This window comes from Cervus elaphus, chromosome 13 (assembly GCF_910594005.1).
Source record: "Cervus elaphus chromosome 13, mCerEla1.1, whole genome shotgun sequence".
Lineage (NCBI taxonomy): Eukaryota > Metazoa > Chordata > Mammalia > Artiodactyla > Cervidae > Cervus > Cervus elaphus.
The window spans coordinates 31,696,266-31,711,757 of record NC_057827.1 but is presented as its reverse complement, the minus strand read 5'-3'; the positions used below and the strand labels follow the sequence as shown (position 1 = coordinate 31,711,757).

The 15,492-nt window shown below is 45.1% G+C and overlaps 1 protein-coding gene, 2 non-coding genes and 1 pseudogene across 3 annotated transcripts in view; 3 read left to right on the top strand and 1 right to left on the bottom strand.

Moving 5' to 3' along the window:
- FAM189A1 (family with sequence similarity 189 member A1) overlaps positions 1–15,492 on the top strand; it is a 245,153-nt gene that overhangs the window by 67,995 nt on the left and 161,666 nt on the right. The window lies entirely within an intron of this gene.
- On the bottom strand, positions 2,370–2,442 carry TRNAW-CCA. Its single transcript has one exon. It is a non-coding gene; the product is annotated as a tRNA-Trp (tRNA).
- LOC122707288 lies at positions 7,115–7,221 on the top strand. Its single transcript, XR_006344800.1, has one exon. It is a non-coding gene; the product is annotated as a U6 spliceosomal RNA (small nuclear RNA).
- Positions 13,583–13,680, top strand: LOC122707085 (annotated as a pseudogene).

The window sequence follows — 15,492 nt, the reverse complement described above, 5'->3', positions numbered from 1 at the left end:
ATAAGAGGCTTATGGAAGCTTCCTGATGGGTGAGACTGATTGTGGGGGAAACTGGGGCTTGTTCTGATGGGCGGGGCCATGCTCAGTAAATCTTTAATCCAATTTTCTGTTGATGGGTGGGGCTGTGTTCTCTCCCCATTGTTTGACCTGAGACCAAACTGTGGTGGAGGTAGTGAAGATAATGGCGACCTCCTTCAAAAGGTTTCTGGCATGCACTGCGGCAGTCAGTGCCCCCAACCCTGCAGCAGGCCACTGCCGACCTATGCCTCCACCGGAGACTTGTGGGCACTCACAGGCCAGTCTGGGTCAGTCTCTTGTGATCACTGCTCCTTTTTCTTGGGTTCTGATGCACATAGGGTTTTGTTTCTGCCCTCCAAGAGTCTGTTTCCCCAGTTCTGTGTAAGTTCTGTAATCAATCCCACTGGCCTCCAAAGTCAAATTCTCTGGGCGTTCTCAGTCCCTTTGCCAGATCCCAGGTTTGGAAATCTGTTGTGGGTCCTAGAACTTTCTTAACAGTGAGAGAATTTCTTTGGTATGATTGTTCTGCAGTTTTTGGGTTGTCTGCTCAGCAGCTCTATGGTGAGGTTAATGGCGACCTCCAAGAGGGCTTATGCCACAGGCTGTGTGGCCAGGTGGCTTCATCCAGAGTCCCTGCCCCTGTGGTAGGCCACTGCTGACTTGTACCTCTGCAGGAGACTCAAATACAGGTCTGGCTCAGTTTCTGTGGGGTCTCTGTGTCCTTGTGCGCACAAGGTTTTGTTTGAGCCCTCCCAGCATCTCTGGCAGGTATGGGGTTTGATTCTAAATGCAGTTTTGACCCTCCTACCATCTTACTGGGGCTCCTCCTTTGCCCTTGGATGTGCGGTATCTTTGGTGGGATTCAACCTTCTCCTCTAGATGGTTATTCAGCAGCAAGTTGTAATTTTGGAGTTCTCGCAGGAGATGATGAGCACACGTGCTTCTACTCCGCCATCTTCTATAGATAATAAACTTGGGACAGTTCACAGTAAAATTCCAAGGAAGGAATTGCTCAGCATCTTTGAGGGATTATCTTGTCTCTGACACCTGGAAAGCAGAGCCCCTTCTATGTGACCGTGGCTGGCTGGTAGCTTCTGGGGCTGTACAGGTAACTCCATTACTTGGTCTTCTGGTGCCTATCAGTGCATCGTGGCTTCCGGCGGTTTCTGGAGGGATTGAGAAGGAGGTGCATTTGGGCTTTAACATGATTGCCTGGCAGTATCACCTGTGCTGGGGGGTGGGCTGGGCTGGGCTGGGGGCCCCAGTGACAGAAATTTACCCCCCTGGCTTAGCCTGCAGGGGTGTGTGAAAGAAGGAGGCAGTCAGTTGAGGTGAAGTTCGCCCTGGAGTGAGCCCTGAGGACAAGACTGCCCTGGTCACAGGAAATGTGTATTTGGGGAACAGGACTTTTCGGCCCAGAACCGCTGTGCTCATGGCAAATTGGGTACCAGAAACGCAGCCGACATGGTGGTTGCAGCCTCCCCTTCCTCCTCAGTCAGCTTTGCTCTTCTCTGCCAGTGTTTATGAGCATGTTGTGATTTTCTGTGGTGTGTTTCTTAAGGGTTATTTAATTTGGCATCAATTGTTTGCTCTTGTCTTAGCCTCTTCTTTGTGATGTGAAGAAATCCATTCTACAGTTTCTAAAGCTGTATTGAACATACCTGCTACCAACCCCCTGCTGCTTGCTTGTAGAAAATCAGTGGTTTTTGCTATTCTTTCTGAGTACTCAAGGGCGCTGATTTTGGAAAAGAAAAGTAAGATACTCCCATGGTGGTAAAGACAATTCAAGTGAGGAGAGAAATACAGAGGGAGCAATTTTTCCAGGAGAACTCCTGCCTGCTGCTGGGGTCCCTGGAGGGGACCCTGCTGGTTTCCTCCTGGGAGATTTGAATGGAAGGCAGCCTTTGGGACTGGAAGATTTTAAAAAAAATTTAATTTTGTTAAAATACACATGATTAGATAGCATCACCAATTCAATGGACATGAACTTGAACAAACTCTGGGAGATAGTGAAGGACAGGGAAACCTGGCGTGCTGCAGTCCATGGGGTTGCAAAGAGTTGGACACGACTGAGTGATGGAACAATAGCAACAAAATACACATAAGAAAAGTCTTCCCTCTTAACCATTTTTCAGTGTACGGTTCAGTGGCATTAAGTACGTTCACGTTGCTCTGCAAACCTCTCTGCCATCTGTCTTTCCCTCTTTTCATTTTGCAAAACTGCAACTCTGTCCCCATGAAATACTAACTCCCTGCTAGCCCCTGCCTCAGCCCCTGGCACCCACCACCTAGTTTTTCTTTTCTTTTTTTAAAAAATTATTGGTTGCATCGAGTGGCATATTGGATCTTAGTTCCCTGACTGGGGATTGAACCCATACCCTCTGCATTGGAAACATGGAGTCCTAACCACTGGACCACCAAGGACATCCTGACACCATTCCTTTCTGCCTTTAGGAATTTGACTCCTTCCCAGGTGGCTCAGTGGTAGAGTCCACCTGCCAGTGCAGAAGACCTGGGTATGATCCCTGGGTCGGGAAGATCTGCTGGAAGAGGAAATGGCAGTCCACTCTAGTATTCTTGCCTGGGAAATCCCATGGACAGAGGAGCCTGGCGGGCTACAATGGGACATGACTGAGCCACTGCGCACACAAGCATGCACACACAGGGACCTCGTAGAAGAGGAGTCGCACAGTATTTGCCCTTCTGTGACTGGCTTATTTCACTTAGCATGATGTCCTCAAGGTTTGTCCATGTTGTAGTGGGTGTCAGAATTTTGGGGAAGGAGACTGTCAGGATGGGATGGGGGGAGGTTAACCATGGACACCCCCCGAATTCCTGTGTCAGCCTCATCCTGGCTTGATCCTTGGGGGAAGATATTTCCCAGCATTTGGTCAAGCAGGGTTGCTGAGATGGCCTTTGTGCAGGTCCTGTGAGAGGTATGCCCTTAATCCAGAAGAAATTTTTAAAAAAATATTTATTTATTTGGCTGCACTTGGTCTTGGTTGTGACATGTGAACTCTTTTGTTGTGGCATGGGATCCAGCTCCCCGACCAGGGATTGAACCCAGGCTCCCTGCACTGGGAGCTCAGAGTCCTAGCCACTGGACCACCAGGGAAGTCCCAGAAATTTTTTAAAAAATTGATATTTATACTTTTGGGGCATAGCCTAACAGTTGCTAGAGTCCTGGACTAGCATTATGTAAGAAAATCTTTACATGTTCAGCAGTTTTACACATGGTAGTGTATATGTTTCAGTGCCACTCTCTCAGTTCATCCCACCTCTCCTTCCCCCGTCATCATTTAGCTGCGACTGTCATCCTGAAGAACTCATGATGTACAATCAAATATCCTTATTTTTTTGTTTGTTTGTTGATAATATTTATAATGAATCATAAAATTCAGATAACAAGGAATTACCGAGTGAGCATGCAATGAAAATGTAGCGAGGATTGCCTGGCTGTGGTTTAAACCAAGTAAATGTCAGTCATTCTTTCTCATGGCTGCTTCTGTCCTTATTGTTGTGGAATATTAGGTGTTTACAGTTCAGTTAAATCACCCCTCTGCAGAATGCGGGGTGCTGTCCATGGTATTTCTGACTTGGGAGTACCTGGTGTCCTAGAGCCAACTATGGGGATCTCTGTTGTCAGGCCGGAGCCAAGTCTGATTTTGCACAGTGATCCTCCTTTCCCAGCTCTTCCTGAAGAGCTGGGGAAATCCCTTATTCCTCTTTTCACATCAGAGTCCTTCAAGTGGAGAATCCACTTCTGCATCCCGTTCCTTATGTGGCTTTTGTTCTACTTGCATATTCAGAGCCTTGTTACCCAGTTTTCATCTGGTGGTTTCTGGACATCTTGCCCTTCTGGACTTGCTAGGGCGAGATGTTGGCTGGTGACCATTCCCTCTGTGGCCTGGGCGGCTCCCACCCATGTAGCTCACTGCCTTCAGAGGGGCCGGTGGCCACCCAGAATCCCCCCCTTCCTTCCTTTGTCTGTGGCCTGCTGCTCGTGGCATTTATGAATGTTGGTATCAAAATGCAGAACATTTGTAACACTGATGAGTTCATCTGCTCACTTTAAAAGTTAGCATTCCAGACAGTTGAGATGATTTCACCTCAGAGTGAGGTCGCAGGCTGATGTCATAATCCTTGTGTTCTTGTCCTGAACCCGTCCTCTCTGCAGGTCAGGGCTTGGGTCCAGGACCCCCAACCCCCGGCCACACACTAACCTCTTGCTGAAGCAAGGGCCCTCGTCTCTTTGGCATTCCTCTGATCCCCCCAGCTCATGACCTTATTAAAAGGGAAAGCGAGAAGGGTTTGTCCTGACACTCCACTCCTGAGCACGCCTGAGCCTTCTGCTGGATAATCCCCTCTCGTCTGTCCATGATTGACACCCGGCTTATTGGCACGCGGCTTCCTCAATTTGCTTTTCTTTTCATCTCCGCTGCTCCCCATTATGTTCTAAAATTAATATTAAAAAATCCATCTAGTGCACAACAGAGTTCAAGTCAGACAGCACTGACAGGCTGATAATGAAAACAGCTGCCCCTCCTGCCCTGGGCATGCACACCCCAGCCCCAGGGAGCCCCAGGGTCTCTTCCTTGTCTGCTTTTATTCCAGTTTTATGGGGGGAAAAGGACACTTGTTATTATTTTTATTGTGGTAAAATAGCCATAACATGAAACTCACCATCTTAACCATTTTTAAGTGTATACAGCTCAGTGGCATTAAGTACATTCACATTGTTTGATGGATGTAGAGATGATCATACCAAGGAAGTACATCAGAGAAAGATACCATACGATATCACTTATATGTGGAATCTAAAACATGAGGTTTAAGAGGGAGAGGACATATGTATACCTATGGCTGATTCATGCTGATGGATGGCAGAAACCATCACAATATTGTAAAGTAATTATCCTCCAATTAAAATAAACACACAAAATAAAATATGACACAACCTATGTACAGAACAGAAACAGACACAGAGAACAGACTTGTTGCCAAGGGGGTGGGGAGGTGGAGGAGGGATGGCTTGGGAGTTTAGGATTAGCAGATGCAAACTTTTATCTATAGGATGGATAAATAACATGGTCCTACTGTATAGCACATGGAACCATGTGGTAAACCATAATGGAAAAAAATATGAAACAATATATGTGTATAACTGAATCACTTTGCTGTATAGCAGAAGTTAACACAACTTTGTGAATCAACTATACTTCAATAAAACCCTCATAGCTCAGTTGGTAAAGAATCCACCTGCAATGCAGTTTGAACCCAGGTTCAATTCCTGTGTCGGGAAGATCCACTGGAGAAGGGATAGGCTACCTGCTCCAGTATTCTTGGGCTTCCCTTGTGGCTCAACTGGTAAAGAATCCACCTGCAATGCAGGAGACCTGGGTTCAACCCTGGGTTGGGAAGATCCCCTAGAGAAGGGAAGAGCTACCCACTCCAGTATTCTGGCCTGGAGAATTCCATAGGCTGTATAGTCCATGGGGTTGCAAAGAGTTGGACACGACTGAGCGACTTTCACTTTCACTTTTTGATAAAACTTAAAAACAAACAAACAAACAATGTTCACATTGCTGTGCAACCATTACCTTTCCAAGTCTTTTTGACCTTGCAGAACTGACACGCTACACCCACTGTAAACATTCACTCCCCATCCTCCCCTCCCCCAGCCCCAGGGAACCACCATTGGACTTTCTCTATGAATTTGATGGCTCTGAGACCTCAACAAAGTGGGATCACACACTGTGAGTTATTTTTTTAATTATTTATTTTTAAATTGAAAGTTAATTACAATATTGTTTTGGTTTCTGCCATACATCAACATGGATCAGCCATATGTCCTCTCCCTCTTCAGCCGACCTCCCGTCTCCCACCCTTCTAGGTTGTCACATAGCAACGGTTTGATTTCCCTGAGCCATACAGCAAATTCCCACTGGCTATCTGTTTTACATATGTTAGTGTATGTGTTTCCATGCTACTCACCCCATTCATCCCACCCTCTCCTTCTTAACCCCCTCCCCTGTCATGTCCGTAAGTCTTGTGTGGTCAGTGTGTTCCACACAGCATGGTGTCCTGTGGTTCATCCCCACTTTGACACATCAGCATTTCCTTCCTCTTTAAGACTGAAAAATATTCCGTTGTGTGTATGTGGACCATGCTTTGTTTATCCGTTCATCCGTCGATGGACACTTGGGTTATTTCCACCCTTCAGCTATTGTGGATAAAATGCTGCTGTAGACGTGGGTGTTCAAGTATGTTTTCAAGGCACTGCTTTCCCTTCTTTGGGGGTATACCCAGAACTGGGATTGTTGCATCACAGACGGTTACCATTTCTTCGTTTTTAAAACTGACCTTATCTTGTTCTCAGATTCATTGTGCACTGGGTACATGGACATGTGTGCTCAATCGTGTCCAGCTCTTTGTGACCTCATGCACTGTAACCCTCCAGACTCCTCTGTCCATGGGATTTCCCAGGCAAGAAAACTGGAGTGGGTTGCCATTTTCTTTTCCAGAGGATCGTCCCGACTTGGGGATCAAACCCGCATGTCTTATGTCTTCTGCATTGCAGGCAGATTCTTTACCACTAGTGCCACCTGGGAAGACAAAACAGCGTGGTGGAGCCTGAAAATATTACATAATTACCATATGATCCAGCAATTCCCACTCTGAATATAGACATAAAACAACAGAAAGTGAAGACTCAGATATTTATTTGCATAGCCATATTCATAGCAGTGTTATTCACAACAAAAAGAGAACATAACCCAAGTGTCCATCAGCAGATGAATGAATAAACAAAACTTTGTCTCACAAAACATGGAACGCTGTTTTCACCCTCTAAAAAGGAAGGAACTTCTGACACATGTTACAACCTGGATGAACCTTGAGAACACTATGTTGACTAAAATAAACCAATCAAAATGGATAAATACTGTACTATTCCACTTATGCGAAATACCTAGAGGAGCCAAATTCAGAAACAGAAAGTAGAATAGTAGGTGTCAGGGGCCAGGGGAGGAGGAGGGTGGGAACTTCGTCTTTAATGGGGACAGACTTTCAGTTTTGCATGATTAAAACAGTTCTGGTGCTCGCTTCGGCAGCACATATACTGAAATTGGAACGATACAGAGAAGATTAGCATGGCCCCTGCGCAAGGATGACACGCAAATTCGTGAAGCGTTCCATATTTTTAAAAAAAAACAGTTCTGGAGGGACTTCCCTGGTGGTCCAGTGGTTAAGAATCCACCTGCCAATGCAAGGGACATGAGTTCGGTCCCTGGTCCTGGACAATCCCACATGCATCAGAGCAAGTAAGCCCATGTCCCACAACTACTGAACCTGTGCTCTAGCGCCTGTGCTCCACAAGAGAAACCCCCACAACGAGAAGCCCGAGCACCATTACTAGAGAGTAGCCACCACTCACCACAGAGACAAGCCTGCATAGTAACAGAGACCCAGTATAACCAAAAATAAGTGAATGAATTAATTTTTAAAAAGATTCTGGAGATTATAGAGTGAATGGACTTAACACCCTGAACCATTACCTAAGAAAATGGTTAAGATGGTACATTTTATATGTACTTTACTACAATTAGAAAGAAAAACCCTATCAATTGATTAGTTAGTCCATTTGGGGTAAAATATTGGTATACTTTTTGGACTATCAAAAAATTTTTGGAGAACCAACTCATGTTTTCTGATTTTTTGGGTATTGGTATAAGCCTTGACTTATAAACAGTCTCAACTATTTCATGTGGCTAAGAAACAAGTGACAGCAGAGTTAAATAAAGTTGGCATTTATAAAATGAAGGGAGAGAAAGGGTAGTCGAGGTCTTCCGTGACAATATATTTATCTCAAAGATCACACGAACAAGGCAGTAAATTTACAAAATAGGATAGTGTCAGGCATGTCCAACATTCATGAAAATTGGCAAAAACACATTTCTCGCAATCAGCCTAGTGTTGTCAGTATAGTTATTGTCTTGAGAAAATCCCATTTGTAGATAATAAGTGCTATAGAGCAAGGCACATAAAGTTGTAACTTGACAAGTTTTTCATTAAATGGAAGCTAGAAAGAGATGAGAAGATAACTGAAAAGCTGGCTAGCTTTACTTCTTGTCAATTTAGAGCTCCTAAGAAGACTAACCTCTCAGTTTTGTTCACCACCAAGTGCTTATTAATTGGGAGGGAGGGGCTGGTGACCTGGATGTTCGTGTCTCTGCTGGTGGTCAGCCGGCATGTGTAGTTTTCCAGTGAGTGTTAAGAGCTGTTAGCTTACAAGAAGCCTGACAGTCTATTTGTGATTGCTAAATTTCTCAAACATGTTAATAACTTGACTCTAGTTAGATGTGACAATTTAAGAATTGTAACTGACACATGGATACATTCCTGTTTTTGGAATTGAATGGCTAGTGTGAAACTATTGTCTTTAGGTATTTATACTTAGCATTAGAAAGTAGATCATTTTTTAACTTATGAAGGCTGGTCACATATTAACGTGCCTTTGATGGCATTTGTGCCAATAAGGGGAACTGACCTCTTCAGTCAGGGACTGGATTGCTAACTGTATTAACGGAGGACACTGCTCAGAGGTTGGGCTCCCCAGCACAGAGTATGGGCAGGGGGCCTGTCCTCTTCCTGGGCCAAACGTCTTGCTGCATAGGGGTGGGGCACTCACTGCACAAAGCCAGGTATCTGTGGAACCCCAGCTTCACTGCCCCTGGGCTTGCCACTCTGCCCATGTCACATTACCTGTCTGAATGCCGTTCTCTAGGGACGGTAAGTCCTTGGTCATTGTGATAATCCTCACATAATGAGGTAAGACTTCTAGCTTGATTAAAATACTGAACCTATGAAAACCTAAGAGGTGATTCTATCTGACAGTAACAGTGAGAAGTACCTAGTGAGGCTGGAAAACCTTGGTGCCCTGGGTTGTACACAGAGAGATTGTGGGGTTTGATGACTGACTGACAAAGGGACTTGGGATGGTTTCGTGTTGATTTCAGAGGACAGTGGCCTTGGGGTCCTCCCTCAAGTAAAGATGACTGTCTCCACCTCTGGTCCTAGGTTTGTATCACTGTTCTTTTCTGACACCTTTGCTGTGACTTCCCTGATTTTCCATATAGTCAGATTAGTTAGACTTTGTCCTCGTGTGCCCAGGAGAAGAGCATATATCACTGTGCATGTGTGCTCAGTGGTATCCAACTGTTTGTGACCCCAAAGACTGTAGCTCGCCAGACTCCTCTGTCCATGGGATTTCTCAGGCAAGAATACTGGAGTGGGTTGCCATTTTTCTCTTCCAGGGGATCTTCCCAATCTAAGGATCAAACCTGAGTCTCCTGCATCTCCTGCAGGCAGGTTCTTTACCTCTGTGCCACCTGGGAAGCCTTGTATATAACATTATTCTGGCCCAAACTAAAACAGAACTCATGCAGTATTGGTTCAAGGTTTGCTAAAATAAAATTAGAAGTGACGAGTATCCCCCAACCCTCTAGATTCTAGTATATGAAAACAAGGTGCTGCATTTTCAGAAGGGAACACTGCTAAGTGTAAGTCAGGTCTTCACCGAGCATCATACACCACAGTAAGTTTCCCATGGATCGATTAGTTGGTAAGTGTCCCATGGACTCCTTTGTTCAGCCCATGAGTTGGGTTGGGAATGTGTGCTGGGCATGGGTGTGGCCAGGCGGTTCTGTAAATGGGCCCACTCAGGGGTCTGCATTAAAGGACCTCACGCATGTCTAGTGGTGGCCAATTGTAAGCTGGGGGCACATCAGGGGTCACTGGGCCATGCGGTCTCAGCCCACAGATGGGTTCCTTGGCAGGGTGGTGGGGGCCTGTGAGGGTAGTAAGAGGGCAAGGACCTGTATGCAGGTGCCTGTCAGATCTCTCCATCCCCTGTACTTCGGCTTCGTTGGTCAAAGCAAGCCACAGTCAAGCAGCTCCAGGAGCGGACAAGGACTCCATCTTTTCATGGGAGGAGTGGCCAAGCAGTAGACTATTTTTGCAATCTGCTACTGGCACTCTTTTGAGCACTTCCCAAATGTTATATGTTAGTTATCTCCTGCTGTGTAACAAATCATCCCTAGACCTAATAGCTGAAAACAACCAATGCTCGTATGTCACAGTTTCTGTGGGTCAGAATCTTGGCACAACTTGTCCAGGTCCTCTGGCCAGGGTCTCTTGGGGCTGCAGTGAAGGTATCAGCTGGGGCTTCATCATCTCATGGTGCTGCTGTGGGGACTGGGTTCCAATCTCACTTGGAGGCTGAGGGTAGACTCCCAGTGCTCCCTGGGCAGGACCAGGAGACGGGTCACTGAGGGCCAGCACCCAAATTGTTTCCCACACACTGACCTCATGTAGTAAATGTACTCTCATTATCTTTCGTTTTCAATCAAGGAAATTACGGCAAAGAGAGGGTCCCCCAGGTGGCAAGTGGAAGAGCTGGGGTCAGATGCCAGGCTGAAGGACCACGACACTCTGCTTGCCATGAAAGACGTATTAAAGGGGAAAATTGACACAGCTGACCACAAATGCATTAGCACCCTGTGTGCATCCAACACCATCATCAGAATTGGCAAGTCAGGATATAACACTGTCTACCTGCCAATCCATCCTTATTATACTAAAAGCAGCCGTAAATCAATAGGAAAACATTACCATCGGATGGAAAATGTCTGCAGCAGACGCTAGTCGGCAGGTCATTGAAGAAATAGGAAAGGCAAACAAACAGGGCTGAACCCCATGAGTAATCAGAGAAATGCAAATTGAAACAGTTCTCTTCTTCTTCCTCCACCCTCTCTTTTTCCCCTTCTTTTACACCCAACTGGTGAAAGGGCTTTCAAATATTTGTCCTCAGTGTGGGTAAGCACATAGGAGGACAAATACTGTCATACCCACTGGAGGAAATGTTGATGGCTGTTATCTTATGGAATACAAACATTTATACCCTTTGGTCAAGTCATCTGCTTTTGAAGGGTTTGTATTAAAATCAAGGATATCAGTAAAATGTGTATATGAGGCTACTCACTGTGGCTTTATTTTTCTTAGTTGGAAATTGGAAGCAACCTGAATCTCCAGCAGTAGCAGATGGTTTTGTTGTTGTTGTTCAGTCGCTAATTCCCGTCTGACTCTTTGTGACCCCATGGACTGCAGCATGCCAGGCTTCTCTGTTCTTCACTATCTCCTGGAGTGTGCTCAAAGTCATGTCCACTGAGTCAGAGATGCCATTCAACCATCTCATCCTATCATCCCCCTTCTCCTCCTGCCCTCAATCTTTCCCAGCATCAGGGTCTTTTCCAATGAGTTGGCTCTTTATATCAGATGGCCAAAGTATTGGAGCTTCAACTGCAGCATCAGTTCTTCCAATGAATATTCAGGGTTGATTTCCTTTAGGATTGACTGGTTTGATCTCCTTGCTGTCCAAGGAACCATAAAGAGTCTTTCCTAGCACCACAGTTTGAAAACATCAATTCTTTGGTGCTCAGCTTTCTTTATAGTCCAGCTCTCACATCCATACATGACTACTGGAAAAACAATAGCTTTGACTATGTGGATCTTTGTTGGCAAAGTGATGTCTCTGCTTTTTAATACATTGTCTAGGTTTGTCAAAGCTTTCCTTTGAAGGAGCAAGCATCTTTTAATTTCATGGCTGCAGTTACTTGCATGGCTGCCGGATGGTTATAGTACCCATTTTAAAATTATATGCCCATTGATAGCGTATTTTCAAAGAATATTCAGTGGTGTAAGGAAATATTCATGTTATGTTAAATGGGCATAGCATGAGTCCTACTACAGTAGAATTCCAATTTTGCACAATGTAGGTATGCAGGGGGGAAAAACAGGCCTGAATGGAAACTGGTCAAAACACAGGCAGTGGTTATGTCCAGGGGGTGGGGGTGGTGGTTGTTCAGTTGCTGAGTTGTGTCTGACTCTGGGACCCCATGGACTGCAGCATGCCAGGCTTCCCTATCCTTCACTAATGGTGCCTTAGTGCCTGGTCCTTGTTCTTATCCAGCTCATCCTTCAGTGACTGCAACGACCTCTCTCATCTCTTTTGAGCAATTTCCTAAGTGAACCATGTTTTTTTTCTTGCCTGTTTGTTTTAAAATTTTTTACTTATTTATTTTTATGTTTGGTGCACAGGGTCTTCATTGCTGCACGTGGGCTTTTCTCTAGTTGAGGCAAGTGGGAGCTACTCTCTAGTTGTGGTGTACGGGCTTCTCTTTACGGTGGCTTCTTTTGTTGTAGAGGCTCTAGGGCATGGGGACTCAGTAGTTGTGGCACTTGGGCTTAGTTTCCCCAAGGCATGTGGGATTCTTTCTAACCAGGGATCAAACCGTTGTCCCCTGCATTGGCAGGTGGATTCTTATCCACTGAACCACCAGGGAAGCCTGAACCATGTTTATTTTAATGAAGGAAAGTCCCACCAAATTTCCAGCAGGTCTTGTTGGATCTGGCAATCCTCGGGGTCAAATACCAGGTGCACGCATTCAGGGGTGGCACGGAGGGTCTACTGCCAAGCCAGCAGGGAAGGTGGGATCTGTGGGGACCCTCGGGGGCCCTGGCGGGACAAGGGGTTGGTATTCTTGGAGTTAAGTGTCCCTAAGTCATCATCTCAGAAAAACCCAGATTGTATTTGTGTATTTTGTGTTTTCACATTAGTTTTCCCAAACCTAATTTCAAACAAGGTGAGCTAGTAGCGGACGGAGAAAGTGAGATTAAATCTGATCCATCTGGTCAAGCCATCTCATTTTCAGTTTTCCAGAGGCAACACACCATTTATCATTGGAAAGAGTTTTCAGGAGCTTGCATGTGAACTGTTCTGTTACAGACTTGGAAAAATAAAACTCTGTTCTTTTCATACTTGTGATGAACATTGTCATTTATTGGTGGTTCCTCTGACTACCTGTGAGCATCATGTGTAAGATTACATTGGTCAGTGTCAATGCTCAATGCCAGGGCACTGGAGGAATGAGTACCTGGCATTTAGGGTACAGAACAGAATGGATTTTGTGACCTGGGTCGACTTTCCATCAGAGGTGCCCTGCTCAGTGCCCGAGTACCCACCCTGGGGTTCCTGTAGGAGGTGAATTCCATATTGGGAACATCCCTACATCAGGGCTGAGAGACTGACGGGTGCCACAAGGGCTCCTGAATGTCCACTGTGTGTCTTCACTCCAAGCCTCCACGTCTATGAAGGATATTGTTTCCTCTCACTGTGCTGTTTTATGGAGGGCTTGTGTCTGGACTGAGAGATGATCCACATGTGGGCCAGGGCTTTTAAAAGCACACCTGGTGGCTTAAATTAGAAATGAAAGCATCTTGTGATCACTTCAGTAGCTCCTGCACCAAAACTGGGCTTCCCAGGTGGTACAATGGTAAAGAACTCGCCTACCAATGGAGGAGATGTGGGTTTGATCCCTGGGCTGGGACGATTTCCCCAGAGGAGGAAGTGGCAACCCACTCCAGTATTCTTGCCTGGGAAATCTCATGGACAGAGGAGCCTGTTGGACTGTAGTCCATGGGGTCGCAAAGAGTCAGACATAACTGAGCAAGCATGCACGCATCAAAATTGGAAGAATACTGAGATTATTAGCATGGCTCATGTGCAAAGATGATACAGAAACTTGTGAAGCATTCCCTATTTTTGTACACCTGAAACAATAATAATATTTTAGATCAACTGTAACTCAGTAAAAGAAAAACAAGGAAAGGACCTTGCATTTGTATTTATTAAAGGGAAAAACTAAATAATTGGAAGTTGCATTAGTCTCATTTTTTTTTTTAAGAAACTAAAATGATCTTTAAGAACCTGGATAAAAAAAAAAAAAAAAAAGAACCTGGATATGTCTTGAACAGAATGGGAATCAGGTGGTAGCAAGAGGACCTCGGCCTGCCAGACCGTGAAGTCATGTGTTTGGTGAGGGCAGACACGTTTGCTGGGTAGCACAGGTGCTTAGACGTGGTTTCACCTCAACCAGCCACAGAACAGCTTTTTTTCCTATGTGGAAATCTTTGATGGCATACTTGATTCTGTGTACTTCAAAAGTTTTCTAATTTGTTGGATTTTTCTAATTTGTTGGGTCATGGTCCCAACAATGAGATGTCACCTCATACCTGACAGAATGGCCATTGTCAAAAAGACTAGAAATAACAAGTGTTGGTGAGAATGTGGAGAAACGGGAATCCTTGTGCACTGTTGGTGGGAATGTAAGTTGGTGTAGCGACTATGGAGAACAGTATAGAGGTTTCTCAGAAGACTAACAATAGAACCATATGATCCTGCAGTCTTACTCCTGGCGTATATCTGGAGAAAACCATTTTTCAAAAGATACATACATCCCAATGTTCACTGTAGCACTATTCACAATAGCCAGGACATGTAAGCACCCTAGATGTCTATCGACAGAGGAATGGATAAAGAAGATGCGGGACATATATGCACATGGAATATTACTCAGCCATTAAAAAGAATGGAGTTTTGCCATTTGTAACAACATGGATGGGTCAGAAGGGTATTCTACTTAGTGAAATAAGTCAGACAGAGAAAGACAAATGCTGTATGTTTTCACTAAAAAATAAAAAAGTGAATAAAAAATAATTAAATATGCTTTGACTTGTGTTTCCAATTACAAAAGAAGTTTATGCTTATTATAAGAATTTGTGGTTGGCAGAATAGTAACCACTCCCCACCAAAAATGTCCATGTCTTTTCCTGGGAATCTTTTAGGTTATGAGGCAAAGGGGATGTGGATGGAGTTAAAGTTTCTGATCAGCTGCCCTTGAGAAGAAAGATTGTCTCAGATTATCTGGCTGACCCCAGGGTCCTTCTAAGTGGAAGAGGGAGGCAGAAGGGGAGAGCTGGAAGGAGATGCGGCTGCAGTGAGGTGTCAGAGAGAGATGGCTTTGCAGATGGAAGAAGGGGCTGTGAGCCAAGGAGTGTGGGAAGAAGCTAGAAAAGGCAAGGAAATGGGTAGATCCCAGAGCCTCGAGATAGGTTGCAGCTCAACTAGCACCTTGAGTCTAACCTCCTGAGACCCATGTCTAGCTTCTGACCCACAGAACTGTGAGATGACACATTCATGTAGCTTTAAGATGAAACATTTGTATAGCTTTCAGCTGCTGACTTTGCAATAATTTGTCACAACAGCCATAGAAAATGAGGACAGACATGAAACAATATGAACCAAAAGAAAAGGCTGATCCTACCCTCTCCCATCTCATGGTCCCACTGAGGACCCAGGCTCCTCCTCCTCTCTGCTTGCCGCCTTTAGCATCTGGCTATGCCCCCACTCTTATCGTCTCAGGCTTACAGCAGGGTGACCTCCTAAACACTGAAGAACATAACATGAAAAGTCCATTTCTGGCCTTGTTTTTGCAGCTTCGGGCTTTCTTCTGGTTCTCAGGGTCATTGTTTAGTTCTTTTGCTTGTTGCCTGCATGAATATAAATCGTATGCTTAC